We start from the raw sequence: 15,043 nt of genomic DNA on the forward strand, positions 1-15,043 counted from the left end.
TAATCAATATACTATTAATTATATATTAAAAAATAAATATTATAAAATAAATATAAAGAACATATATATTTTTATATGGGATTGTATACTGCGATATCATTTATCTTTGTTACAAAGAGGTCACAATTACTTCTAGCCATTGGAAGTCAAATTGGATAGTTTGGGATGTCATAAAGTTTATTAAATATTTTTTGAATTTTGAGCATAGTCACTAATACTCTTACAACTACACCATTTAAAATCTAATGGATAAAAGTAATTGCGACCTGTTTGTACTAAAAGTGAATGATCTCTTTATATATTTTTTCTTTTTTATATCTAGATTTGTACTCAACCTGACTTAGTCAGGTCTAGGTCCCATTCATCTAGGTCCCAAACCAAGGGAAAGATCCAAGTCGGCTTTGAGTCTAACTTGGAACCAGTCGGGATGAGTCAGTTGAGGTCGAACCAACCCCACTCCACCCGTTTACAACCCTAGAATCCATTCACAATTTCAAAAATAGTGTAGACCTAGAACCATAGTTTTCAAACTCGGGCAAGTTGACTTGGCCTTGCCCTACTGCTGAGCCCGAGGAGCCCCGGGTCCATGGTACAATACATTTCTATGCAATTAGTGAATGAGAATTATTGAAATAATGGAAGACGCGGCTCAAAAAATATAAAAACCGCCCGAGTATGCAGATTTGGTGGATAAAACTCGGTTTTCAAAATATGAAAACTTTTGTGAATTGAAAATCCGAAATTCGGGAGTGGTTTAGATGGATTTTTGGAACCTTTTCGTGTTTGTAACAACAATATTATCTTTATGATAAGATTTGGGTTCATCAAAACCCAAATAGAACAACAATTTATTACAAAATTATAGGGTTTTAAGGGTTCTTTGTGCATCATAACAAAATCTGCCAATCTTTTTCGCTCCGTCTTATTTATCTACTAAATTGAATGATTATGGGTTCTTTTTGAATCTATTGAAGTTATCTACAAAAGCCCTATGTTGATTTTCGTATTTATCGTGTTTAATCATTGTAAATTTTCAGTTTTAGGGTTCTATGCGTGATTTTTTTTTGGCCAAACCTCACAGTTCTTGTTGATTTCTACACCAAATAGGATGATATTTGGCTTGTTTTGAAGCTTTTGAAATCAGCTTCTAGAGCCCTATACAAATAAGTGGTTTTCTTTCACCATTATCGACTGATTTCATGCAGCAAAGAGATAATATTGATAGGATGTGAAAAAATCGCCAACTCTATTATTTCTCTAATTACTCCATAAATTTTTTTATTTATCATTTTTAATTTATTTTGAAGCTTTTGAAATCAGCTTCTAGAGCCCTATACAAATAAGTGGTTTTCTTTCACCATTATCGACTGATTTCGTGCATCAAAGAGATAATATCGAGAGTCTGTGAAAAAATCGCCAACTCTAGTATTTCTCTCTAATTACTCCATAAATTTTTTTATTTATCATTTTTAATTTATTTTGAAGCTTTTGAAATCATTTGCAAAAGCCCTATAGAGATCCGTGGTTTTTTTGCTCCAATATTCACTAATATCGTGCATCATAGATCTAATATCGATGAACAATAAAAAATTACAAATATCTAATATTTTTCTCTAATTTATCAACAATAATGTTCTGATTATTATTATTTTGTTAAATATTGAAATAACTTGAAAACCCCTATATTGCTTTATGCTTTTTTGCTCCAATATCGTTTGATTTATGGCATCATAGTGGTAATAGCGATGAACTATACATGTTCCACGAAATCTACTGTTTCTCCCTAATTACTCAACAATTTTGTATGATTGTTTATTTATTTCGAATCTATTGATATCACCTTAAAAAACCCTATATAGATTCGTCTTTTTTTCTGTTCTAATATCAATTGATTTTTGTACACCAAAGAGGTAATACAAATGAACTATAAAAAAAATTGAAAAATCTATTATTTCTTTCTAATTTCTCAGCAATAATTTTTTGATTGTTATTTTTTTTTTTTAATCGTGTTTTTTGTTTTTAAAAGATAATGAAACAAACTTGTAATCTCCTATACTGGTATGTGTTGTTTTGCTCCAATATCTATTATGGATATAATACAAACCGAAATGTCTAATTCTAAGTAACATAGACCTTGTTCTAGAAGCAATTACAATGTATATATTACAATATATATTCTTCTTCAGCGTTTACATTAATAGGTTTAAAAGATGACGATTGAGGATCAATTTTGGCAATATGGAGATAAGCTCGATGGTAAGAAAAAGGGGTGGGTCCGGTGTAATTTATGTGTAAAGGAGATGACAAGTGGCATTAATCGCCTGAAACATCAGCTTGCAGGATTCAAGATAATGTAAAGTCATGTGGCATGGTGCATGTGGTTGTTAAAAAAGATGTTCAAAAGGCAATAGAGATTGCCAAAGGGAAGAAGGTACAAAGAGAGATGATCATTGAGGATGTAGGGAGGGTATATTTTCAACTCACTCACCCATGATGAGGAAGAATTTGAGGCTCAGATGGAGCAAGCAAAACATGCTAGTCTAGCAGAGTATTACGATTGGCAAATGCAAATCGATGCGATGTTTGCTAGATAGGGAGGAGCGTCTAATTCTCATGCTCCAAAGCCTATAGTATCTCCTGAGCCTCTAGTGATGAGACTGTCTTTCTCGTCCCGACCTACTACCACTAGTTGGCCATCAACTACCTACCGATCCCATCTCATTCTTGACCTTCGATCCTATGTCGACTCCAACTCCCAACCCTTGCCCCGACCTGAGCCCTCTAGATTTGACACCCATGTACCCCAATACCATTAAACGAAACTTATTATCTCATGAGGAGAAAGCCGAAACTATGAGAAAGGCAATTGCTAGATTTTTTTATCATATTGCCACCCTATTTATAGTAGCAAAGTCCCCATATTTTTGACCTATGGTGCATGATATAGCTGATGCCGGGGTAGGAGCCAAACCCCTTACTATTGCAGAGCTTATCTGGAAGCTTTTTGATGATGAGGTTACTTTAATACAATCACACATCAAAGAATTGAAAAGGGCATGGGATAATACTGGGGTCACATTTATGTCTGATGGTTGGAAAGATGGGCGAAGAAGGCTTATAGTGAATTTTTTGACCTATTGCCCCAACGGTATTTTTTTCAGTCTAATATAGATCTTTCACATAAGAGAAGGACATGCATATTATTATTCATGGAGCTCGATAAAGTTGTCGAAGATATTGTGGAAGACAAAGTGGCACAGTTAGTCATTGATAATCATAAAAGTTATATCAAGGCAAAGAAATCTTGATAAGAAAGAGACTGCATTTAGTTTGGACCCCTTACACTACACATTCTATAGATATGATACTAGAGTACATTAGTCATATAAAGGAAATGAGCAATTATATTAAGAAGTCACAAAGGATAACTATATATATATATATATATATATATATATATATATATATATAACCACTCATGTATTCTTGCATTAATGAAAACACATTACAATGGAGATCTTGTCAGACCTGCCATCATAAAGTTTGCCACATTGTACTTAATGAGAATACATTGTTTTTTTTAGACATATTGTTTCTTAAGAAAAAAAAGATTTGTCTTTTTGGTTCTTAAGAAAAAAAATGTATTTTTTTTTGGAAATCTTATTTCTTAACCAAACTCCCTCAATCCTTTTTTGTTGCTTCAAGATCGATTCTATCCTTAAGTATGACATGACAAACCTTGTAATGACAGGTTTGACAAGATCTCCATTGCAATATGTTTTCATTACTGTAAAAATATAGGAGTAGTTATATATTTATAGATTGATTTCTTTTATTTTTGGTTTGTTAATAAACTCAAATTTTACTTTTATTCCTTCAATTGTTGATTCTAATCCAGTATGGTCTATAACAAAAGGGTATAACATACTGATAAAAGGAGTGCCTAGAATTACTGCTTGATTAAGTCCTTTTACCATAATATATGGCAATTCTAGACAAATACCATTATTGCATATGGCTGCATCTGATAGTTTATAGTTTATTTTTAGTTTGCTTCCATCAGCTGTATTTAGAATTTGAGTAGTTTTATCAAAATATTTTGTAGGGACGAGTCCCTCGTTTATACAGTTCAAATCGGCACCTGAATCTATCAAGGCCATGGATTGAAAATGGTATTCATTCTGAACTATGATTTTTAGTAAGGTATACCATTTTTGATTTAATATTTTATTGATTAAATTTAACTGAGGTTCTATTTTATTGTCTGATGATTCTGATTTATCTAATATTCTATTATTGGTTATTAGTTCATTAAATTCTATTTCTTCATCTTCGAAAGGATTATCAGTTAACTCATTTGTTAATTCTAATAACTTAATTCTGTTTTGCAAATTATTAAGTTCAAATTTTTCTTCATTAACGTCGTGTGTTAATTAAGCAATAGTAGGTTCTTTATGAATGGTATTCTTCTGACTAATTCTTTTAAGAATTTCAAAGAAGCTATATTCTTCTGGTGGTTTAATTAATGGAGTTGGTTTATTCCTAGCTTTGGCTATTTGAATATATTGACTGATTATTGTTCTATTATCTTCAGTATTTGGATTTTTGTCTATAATTTCTAAAATTAAATTATCTTCTTTTGTAAAGGTATGACATGCACATCTATTGTCGTTGTCAGATAAGGAAGATGTCTCATTTAATAAGTCTTCATCTTTTATTATTCCTATATCTGATCCTTCTTCAGAACTTTCAGAAGAGGAAGATGAGGTTGTACTTATATCATTATCATATAGCTGAATAATTTTATATAATTGATTTATTATATTTTCGTCTAATATTAATGATTCTATCTTTTTCTTGATATTACAATTATTTTTATAGTGTCCTAATTTTCCACATTTATAACATCGAGGTATTTTCCTTTCAGGCCTTTTCCACATTTATAACATGGAGGTATTTTCCTTTTAGGCCTTTTATTTTTAGAACTTCCTTTAGAAGTTTGTTCATATTTATTTTTCTTATAACCTTTTTTAAAGGATTTTTGTCTCTTTTCTGTCTTTATTCTCTTATGGGGTTTATGTTGAGACAAATTTAAACTATATCCGAATTGTTCGCAAAAATCACCTAGTTCTTTTTGACCAGTCATCTTTTGTTTATCAAGTTGTTTTTTGAGTTTTAGATCAGTACAAAGAGCTAGCCCTTCGGCACATATTTCTGCTGATAATTCGCCTAGAGTATAGAGTTGATAGGGTATGATCCCCCCATTTTTGGTCTTAAGTCGATTGCGAACTTTTTCAGCAAAAAGATAAGGAAGACCAGAAATAAATTTTTCTTTCTAGTGATCGGAACTACTATCTTCACGAATAAGAAGACGAGAAAAGAAAACATCTTTATACTATTTATAGTGAGAAAGGGTTGGACATTTAAGATTAGAAAGGAGGTCTTCAGATCGTGCTTCTAGTAAGGCAGTGCTTCCTACAAAGTGAAGGGTTATTGTGTATATGAGGGTATTGACAGCGTCGCTTTCTGCTTGAACGATTTCTTGATTTAATTCATTTTTAATATATGATTGTTTAGTGGCTGCTAATATTTGCTGTTTTGAGATATCATTGAGATGGAAATCCCACCATCCTCTGAGCCAACCAGTGAAACCACAGATAATAGCTTTCGCTACATCTTGATCATGGGCTCCAGAGACCTTGCACGCAGTAGCATCCATGGTCATGTGTTTCATTGTATCAAGAATCTGAAGTTCGGCCATTCCTTCTATATTTCAATTAACAATAGTTCATCCTGAATAGGATATAGTATGGGATATAAGGTCTTCTTCAAATTGTATATCAACTGGAGTAGGTATATGATGGTACATTCTAGTTTGAAATACAGGTCTCCATTTTTTACCATAATATATTATGTTGATATTATTTTCTTGAGTAAAAGCATCTTTGATATTAGTAATAGTATTCTGAATTTTCGGTATTTCCTGTAGCATCATAGCTGCTGGTTCTGTTATCTTTATTATTGACTCTTGAATTTTAGCTTTACCCTTTTCTTGGATATCTAGATTCGCTAATTTGGTTATTAATTGTTGCATTAATTCAGAAGAATGTTCTTCTTTCATTTGAAATCTTTCTTTATTAATTAGACGAGGAAGTTTAAATAATATTACCTTTTTCTTTTCTTCAACTTTTTCTTGTGGTTGTCTGATAATGTTTTCTATTCTGGTGGTCTGTTTTCCTATAGTTTGTAACTATAAATTTGTATAATTATTTTGTTCTAATATATGAGGTAATAGTTCTATTTTATGATAGTGTTCTCCGGGAAGTGTTTTATAAGGAGTAGCTATAGTTTCTAATTCCTCTTTTTTATCTTTTCCTATAATTTTTATACTTTCTTCAGGAGGACGGATACTTCGAATTTGTTTTTGTTGATCGGTAGTATATGTTTGATATTGATTTTCAAGAGTATGGAGTTTATGGAATTCAGGGATTTTTACTCCTTTTAAAAGTAATGTAGTTTTGAGCCATTCAAAAAATCTTAAGTTTATTTTTTCCTTTTTCAAAAATTTATTATATCTTTTATGAGTCATTTGTATTAATTCTTTTGAAAAGGTAGTTAGGTACCAATTTCTAAACTCTTTATTGTTTTCGCTTAAATAATCATTTTTTAGTCTTTATTTATTTTCTTTTCCTTTTGTAATATTAATAATTGAAAATCCTGATCTGGAATATCAGCGTTCATTGGTCGATATATAGGTTTATGTATATTATATTGAGTTCTAACTAATCCTTGTATTTAAGGCTCTAAAGATGATGCAGTTTCTGGTCTGGATATACTTGACACAGATCTTCTAGATGATAAGAAATTTGATGAATTCTTTGATATGGGAAGATAATTATCATCTTTTATTTTTAAGGAAGGAGTTCTTGTATTAAATAGTATTTCTACTTCTCCATCTATATTTTCAATTATTTGATTCGGAATCTTATTCTGAGGAGTTTTAATTGTTTGATTTAACATCTGATTTTTCCATTCATGTGGAAGTTGTATTTGTGACCATTGTATTGTTTTAGGGATAATAATATTTGATCTTTCAGTATTTGTTTGAAAGAAAGTAGTTTATCCTTTTCTATCTATTTGTATAACATTAGGACATAAAGTGGTCATTATTTTATAATATTCGATAGATGATAGCTATATTTTGAGATCCTTGTAGCATATCAAGTCCTTGTGTTTTAATATTTAAAGTTAGTACTTTAAGTAAATTCGGATCATTTAATGATATAGCATAATTAGGAAAGCAATTAAAATAAATTGGTCCATTACATAAACTGGATTCAATTATTCCTAATAGTGAGTCTGAGAAATTATTATGTCTTTCATCTCTTAAGCATAATAGAATGAAGTATTTAATCCTAGTCTAATTAAAAGCTTCACAGCTACTTGAATTAAGCCTATATGAAGATATTGATATTCTTTATTTTTATGAGATTGTATAATTTTATTCGTTAATAACTGAAGATTTTCTTGTTCATTTTGAATGGGTAGACTCTGCTCTACTGTTTTAATAGCGTATCCAATTTTGAGATTAAAATTTCCCCTTTTATAAACGTCTGTTACTGGGACTTTTGATATGATCCAGTTTTGAGTATGTTGTTCAACATTTTCAATAACCACTTCTTCTTTGTTTTTTACCCTTAGAGTATTTTTAGAAGATGATAGTGTTTTATTAGATAACGTTTTAATAAAATTTTCCATTTATAGGTACAGATAATGACTCTGGTCAACCTCTTACGTCTTGAACGATCTGAACGACTCTTCCTGGCCTTGATGGTCTTTAACGACTGGGTGACAATGAGTCTTAACACTCGGACTATCTTATAAATGACTAATTTTATTATAATCTTATCTTATAAAAACTATTATCAGCTAAAAAAAAGTCTAACAGTAAAACTTTTTAAGCGTTTCTAATGGCTTTGATACCAATTAGCTCCAAGATCTAAAACTCGTCTGAAATTCTTAAATTCTAATTTATCTTAATGTCATAGAGAACATGGTGCTATAGTCTAATAATGATCTAAAAAGCGCAGTGTAATACAAAAAGATGAATAGAATAATAATGAATGAAACAACCGATATATCTAATAATATCCAAGTAGTATAATTATTATTTAATACCTTAACCCTGACTATTATTTTAAACTGCATGATATGAACAATCTTTATTGATACAGATTCAAATAAAGTACAGAGACAAACAGATACAAATTACAAACAGTATACAAACGATGTACAACTTACAAGTTACAAAGGCAGAAACTTGAAAAGTGTTGCCATTCGTCCGGACAGAACGATGGTAACTTATGTATATTATAGTCACACATTCCAAAGTGAAAATAAAGATTAGTGGAAAGATCTTACTTGGGAAAAGCTTGCCTGGCAAATTTGCAGATATCGGGTAGATAGGGTAAAAGCGCTGAAGCTTGAGAGAGAGAGAGAGAGAGAGAGCAGGTAGAGCTTTTCAGAACAGATAGGGAGTAGGTGAAAATCCCCGATGCCTCGACTGAATGAGAAGAGAGGGGTTTTATAGGTAAGAGTGAACAAGCAAAGGTGTCGCGCTGGCATTGTCATGATTAGACACAAAGAGAGGAGAAGGCATAAAAGGAATCTTATCGGCTGGCAGTGGTAAGCTGGCAAGGTGAGCTGGCGAGGTAAATGAATCTTTAAAGTCAGATGTGACTTAAAGATAAAGGGTGAGAGAGACATGACACGACTAAAAGAAAAACAAAAGTAACTTTTGTACATGACATGACTAAAAGAAAAGCAAAAAGAACTTTTGTCGGCCATATTGTACGGAGAGCATCTTGCTTTAGTGACTTTTGTCGCTTCTGTCGTACGGCAGATGCCATCTGTCGTCCTCTTTATTTATTTTTGTCTTTTTGTAGAGTTTTCTGGATAGCGGTACAGGTGGCTTCTTCTGGATGGATATACAGCTGTCAGATGCTGTACATGTTGCTAGGCTGAGCCGAGCTATTCGGGTCTTTGGCTGAATTCTTCATCAGGCTCAGATGGAGAAGAGGTAGCTTCGGAAGTTTCTTTCTGTATGATCTTTAACAGTTGATTTTCCAGTTCATCTTTGGTTGCTCTAGGGTTTTGTCTTCGCATTTGTCTTATATATTCGACGAAAGTATTTGGGTCAAATTTAAGAGTATTCTAACAATCATGAGTAGTAGGAGGTATTCATTTGGGTTTTATCATATTTGGATCCATGCTAAAAACATCCCACCATCGAATCGATATTTTCTTTCCCAAACGGGGTATATATTCAAAATTATTATGAGTATTCTCATTTATCCCATATTCCCACTTTACTATCCAGGGTATCTGGTATATAGCCATAAAATAAAGATGATAGTCAATATCATCATCAACTCCATTGTATTCAGCAAATGCTATTTGAGCACTTTTAAATGGATCTGGCAATATCTGAGTTCATGATCCCCAGATTATAAACTAGTAATAGAACCAACTAGGGAATCTCTCAAAAACAGGCATTTTTATCTGAACAAACCATGTATGAGAATTATTTAGGTTTTGATATGCAAACAATTTATGCCATGCATCTATATATTCAGTATATCGATATGATTTATATTGAAATTCAAGGGCTTGAAGTTTCCGGCCCTGAGATGGGTTGCATCCCCAATCATCATATGATAATAATTTTTTTATCTGTATTTTCGAATATCCAATTATTTTGGTATTGGGATTGAAGAAATGAACTATTGAAATAAATCCTGTTTCTAAAAGGACAGCTTCGTACCATTCTCTGGTCTTGTTGCCGTTTGAAGAATTGAGGGGGTTTTGTAAATATAGAGGGGCTAATTTATTTGGGTCTATATGTATATGATTGTCATCAATGGTAACATCTATCAAGAAAGCAGTTTTTTCATACACTGATTTATTTGGGCTACATGATTTATTGGGACTAGATTCAGGAGTGAAAACTGGAGTGCATTTTGGTTGAGATGAATATTTTGGGTAATTGATTGATCTTGTTGGAGATAAAGGCGGATAGGTATTTAGAGGAGAGTCAGATATAGTTGGGACAATCTCCATAGGCAATTTTCCTTTATTGCTATTATTGATATTCATGTTAAATATTTGTATTGTGTAAGTATCCGGTTCTGGTTCAAGAGGCGGTAGCTCCCTTCCCCCTGCAAAAATTCACATGTGAGAAAATCAGGAAGAGAACTAGAAGAACCATGTAGATGTTCAATTGTAAAATCGAAAGAAGATAAAATTGCTTGCCAACGGGCAAAAATCTGTTTAGAGACAAGCTTTTGAACATCTTTTTGCAGAATATCACGCTGAGATTTACAATCAGTTCGAACTGATTGTAAATCCACACGTGATACCAATTAGCTCCAAGATCTAAAATCGTCTAACATTCTTAAATTCTAATTTATCTTAATATCATAGAGAACATGGTGCTATAGTCTAATAATGATCTAAGAAGAGAAGTGTAATATAAAATGATGAATAGAATAATAATGAATGAAATAACAGAGATATCTAATAATATCCAAGTGGTATAATTATTATTTAATACTTTAACGCTAACTATTATTTTAAACTGCATAATATAAACAATCTTTATTGATACAGATTTAAGTATAGAGACAAAGTGCAGAGACAAACAGATACAAACTGAATACACACGGTGTACAACTTACAAGTTACAAAGGCAGAAACTTGAAAAGTGTTGCCATTCGTCCGGACAGAACCATGGTAACTTAGTATATTACAGTCACACATTTCAAAGCGAAAATAAAGAGTAATGGAAAGATCTTACTTGAAGAAAAGCTTGCCTGGCAAATTTGCAAAGATAGGGTAGATAGGGTAAAGGTGCTGAAACTTTTCAGAATAGAGAGAGAAACAGTAGGCAGAGCTTTGCAGAGCGGAGAGAGAGAGAGGTGAAATTCTCGATGTCTCAAATGAAGGAGAAGAGAGGTATTTATAGGCAAGTGTGAGCGAGCAAGCGAAGGAGTCGAGCTGTAAAGTGGAGAGGAGACATCTTAAAGCAAAAAGAATCTTATCGGTGGCAGTGGTGAGCTGACATCGCACTCGTACAGGTAAGCTGGCAAGGAGGATAACACAGAAAGGAAATGGTGAGCTGGCATTGCACTCACAGAGGTAAGCTGGTAAGGTGGATAAGACAGAAGGGAATATTTAAAGTCAGATGTGACTTAAAGATAAAGGGTGAAAAAGACATGACACGACTTGACATGACTAAAAGAAAAAGTAAAAGTAACTTTTGTACATGACATGACTTAAAGAAAAAGCAAAAAATATCTTCTATCGGCCATATAGTACGGAAGGCATCTTTTGTCGTACGGCGGATGCCATCTAGAGACTTCTTTTTGTCTTTTTTTTGTAGATTCTCCTAGATAGTTGTACATGTGGCTTCTTATTCACAGTGACAAGACATCTGGAGGATGTGACAAGCTATACAGGTTGCTGGGCTGAGCCGGGCTATTCGGGTCTTTGGCTAAAGTCATCATCGGGCTCGGATACAGGAGTGGAGGCTTCAGAAGTTTCTTCTTATATGATTTTTAAGAGCTGATTTTCCAATTCATCTTTCGTAGCTCTGAGGTTTTGTCTTCTCATTTGTCTTATATATTCGGCAAAAGTATTTGGGTCAAATTCTTTGGGAGTATTGTGGTAATCATGAGTAGTAGGAGGTATCCGTTTGGGTTTTATAGTATTTGGGTCCATGCTAAAAACATCCCACCTTCGAATCGATATTCTCTTTCCCAATCGGGGTATATATTCAAAATTATTATGAGTATTTTCATTTATTCCATATTCCCACTTTACTATCCAAGGTATTTGATATATAGCCATAAAATAAAGATGATAATCAATATCATCATTAGCTCCATTATATTCAGCAAATGCTGTTTGAGCCCTTTTGAATGAGTCAGGCAGTATCTGAGTTCTTGATCCCCAGATTAGAAACCAGTAACGAAACCAACTGGAAAATCTTTTAAAAATAGGCATTTTAATCTGGACAAACCATGTATGAGAATTATTTAGGTTTTGATATGCAAACACTTTATTGCATCTATATATTCAGTATATCGATAGGATTTATACTGAAATTCTGGGGCTTGAAGTTTCCTGCCCTGGGAAGGGCTACATCCCCAATCATCATAAGATAATAATTTTCATATCTGTATTGTCGAGTATTCAATTATTTTTATATTGGGATTGAAGAAATGAACTATTGATATAGATCCCGTATCTAAAAGAACAACCTCGTATCATTCTCTAGTCTTGTTTCCATTTGAAGGGTTGAGGTGGTTTTGTAAATATAGAGGGGCTAACTTATTTGGGTCAATATGTAGATGTTTTTCATCAATAGTAACATCTATCAAGAAAATAGTTTCTTCATATACGGATTTATTTGGGTTATTGGATTTAGTGGGGTTAGAGGCTGGAGTGAAGTCTGGAGTGGATTTCTGCTGAGATGAATATTTTGGGTAATTGATTGATCTGGCTGGAGATAAAGGCAGATAAGAGTTTAGGGGAGAGTCGGATATAGTCGGGACAATCTCCATAGGCAACTTTCCTTTATTACTATTATTGATATTCATATTAAATAATTGTATTGCGTAAGTATCCGGTTCTGGTTCAAGAGGTAGTAGATCCCTTCCCCCCCTGCAAAAATTCACGTGTGAGAAAAGCAGGAAGAGAATTGGAAGAACCATGTAGATGTTCAATTGTAAAATCGAAAGAAGATAAGATGGCTTGCCATCGGGCAAAAATTTGTTTATAAACAAGATTGTGAGCATCTTTTTACAAAATATCACGAGCGGATTTACAATCAGTTCGAATAAGAAATGAAGTATTAAGAATGTCACTCTGAAATTTATTTACACAATGGACAATAGCTAAATTTTTTTTTTAATTGCTGAATAGTTCTGTTGGGTTGAATTCCATGCCTTAGAAGCATATCGTACTAATTGTTCTTTAGTGTCTACTTTTTGTGTAAGGATTCCTCCTAAACGAAGTTCGAAGGCATCACATTTCTTTTCATTTGCTTTTAAGAATTCGAATAGCATTAGTATGCTGATCCGTCCACTTAGAAGGATTCTTTTTTAATCGATCATATAAAGGTTTGGCAATAATAGCAAAATCTTTAATGAAATCTGAAATATAATTTAAGTATCATAGGAATCGTTGTAATTCTACTTTATTTAGGATAATATCAGAAAAATTAGTAGAGAATTCAATAGCTCTATTGATGAGAATGATTGTACCTTGGAAGCTATTATGACCTAAAAATCTAATTTTAGTTTGACAGATATTCATTTTCTTTGCAGAAACTACAAGGCTTGCATTTTTCACAGTATTGAGAAATATATTTAGATGTTTAAAGTGTTGATGAATATCAGTTGAAAAAATAAGAATATCATCGATGTAAACTATCATAGAAGTCATATAAGGGTTAAAACATCATTCATAATTTTCTGAAACTCAGATGGTGCATTTTTTAGGCCGAATGGCATGACATTCCATTCATACTGGCCAAATGGAACATTAAACGCTGTTTTATAACGATCTCATTTATTTGTATTTGCCAGTATCCTGATTTAAGGTCAAATTTTGAAAAAATACAGGCATTTACAAGTCTGTCTAATAAATATTTTTTTATTAGGAATTGGATATCTGATCCATTTTAAAACTTTATTTAGTGGTTTATAATTAATAACTAATATTGGAACTCCTCGTTTCTTTTCAGCATTATTTTCTACATAGAAAGTGGTACAACTCCATGGAGATGAGCTTGGCCTTATTAATCCTTTTTCTAAGAGAGAAGTTATTTCTTTATGACATATTTCTACCATTTTGGAATTCATTTGAATTGGACGAGCTTTTTTTGGTATTTTATTTTCAAAAAATTCTTTTTCATATGGAAGAGATATTATATGTTTTTGTCTATTCCAGAAAGCATTAGGTAAATCACTACATATTTCTTTTTCAAATTGTTGTCTTAGGTTTTCAATTTTTAGTTTTATTTCAGGAAGTTATAGCTGTTCTTCAACTGCGTTATATTTTATTTCAGTTTTGAGCTGATATAAAAATTTCCCTTTATTTTGTATAGTTTGTTTTATATTATTTATTTCTTTTATTTTTGGTTTATCAATAAATTTGAATTTTACTTTTATTCCTTCAATCATTGATTCTATTCCAGTATGGTCTATAACAATAGGGTATAACATACTGATAAAAGGAATACCTAGAATAATAGCTTGGTTGAGTCCTTTTACCATGATAAATGATAATTCTAGACAAATACCATTATTGCATATGGCTGCATTTGATAGTTTATAGTTTATTTTTAGTTTGCTTCCATCGGTTGTATTTAGAATTTGAGTAGGTTTATCTAAATATTTTGTAGGGACGAGTCCTTCATTTATACAATTCAAATCGGCACCTGAATCTATCAAGGCCATGGATTGAAAATGGTATTCATTGTGGACTATGATTTTTTTTAAGGTATACCATTTTTGATTTAATATTTATTGATTAAATTTAACTGAGGTTCTTGTTTATTGTCTGATGATTCTAGTTTATCTAATATACTATTATTAGTGATTAGTTCATCAAATTCTATTTCTTCTTCATCTTCAGATGGATTATCGGTTAATTCATTAGTTAATTCTAATAGTTTAACTCAATTTTTTAATTTATTAAGTTCAGATTTCACTTCATTAATTTCGTGTTTTAATTCAGCAATAGTAGGTTCTTTATGGCCGCTATCTTTTTGACCAATTCATTTAAGTATTTCAGAAAAGCTATATTCTTCCGGTGGTTTTATTAAGGGAGTTGGTTTATTTCTAGCTTTTGCTATTTGAATATATTGGCTGATTATTGTTATTTTATCTTCAGTATTAGGTATTTTTTCTATAATTTCTAGAATTAATTTGTCTTCTTTAGTAAGAATATGACAGGCACATTTGTCGTTTTCTGAAGA

General features: G+C 32.0%; 1 long non-coding RNA gene across 1 annotated transcript; it reads left to right on the plus strand.

Annotated features, from left to right (window-relative positions):
• Positions 1 to 4,105: 4,105 nt before the first annotated feature.
• LOC148783327 (uncharacterized) lies at positions 4,106 to 14,672 on the plus strand. The gene is made up of 3 exons (XR_016049522.1): positions 4,106 to 4,172; positions 8,946 to 9,079; positions 14,468 to 14,672. It is a non-coding gene; the product is annotated as an uncharacterized LOC148783327 (long non-coding RNA).
• Positions 14,673 to 15,043: the final 371 nt, after the last annotated feature.

Source organism: Amborella trichopoda, chromosome 2 (assembly GCF_054954075.1).
Source record: "Amborella trichopoda isolate Santa Cruz 75 chromosome 2, AtrichopodaSantaCruz75HAP2 v2.0, whole genome shotgun sequence".
Classification (NCBI taxonomy): Eukaryota; Viridiplantae; Streptophyta; class Magnoliopsida; order Amborellales; family Amborellaceae; genus Amborella; species Amborella trichopoda.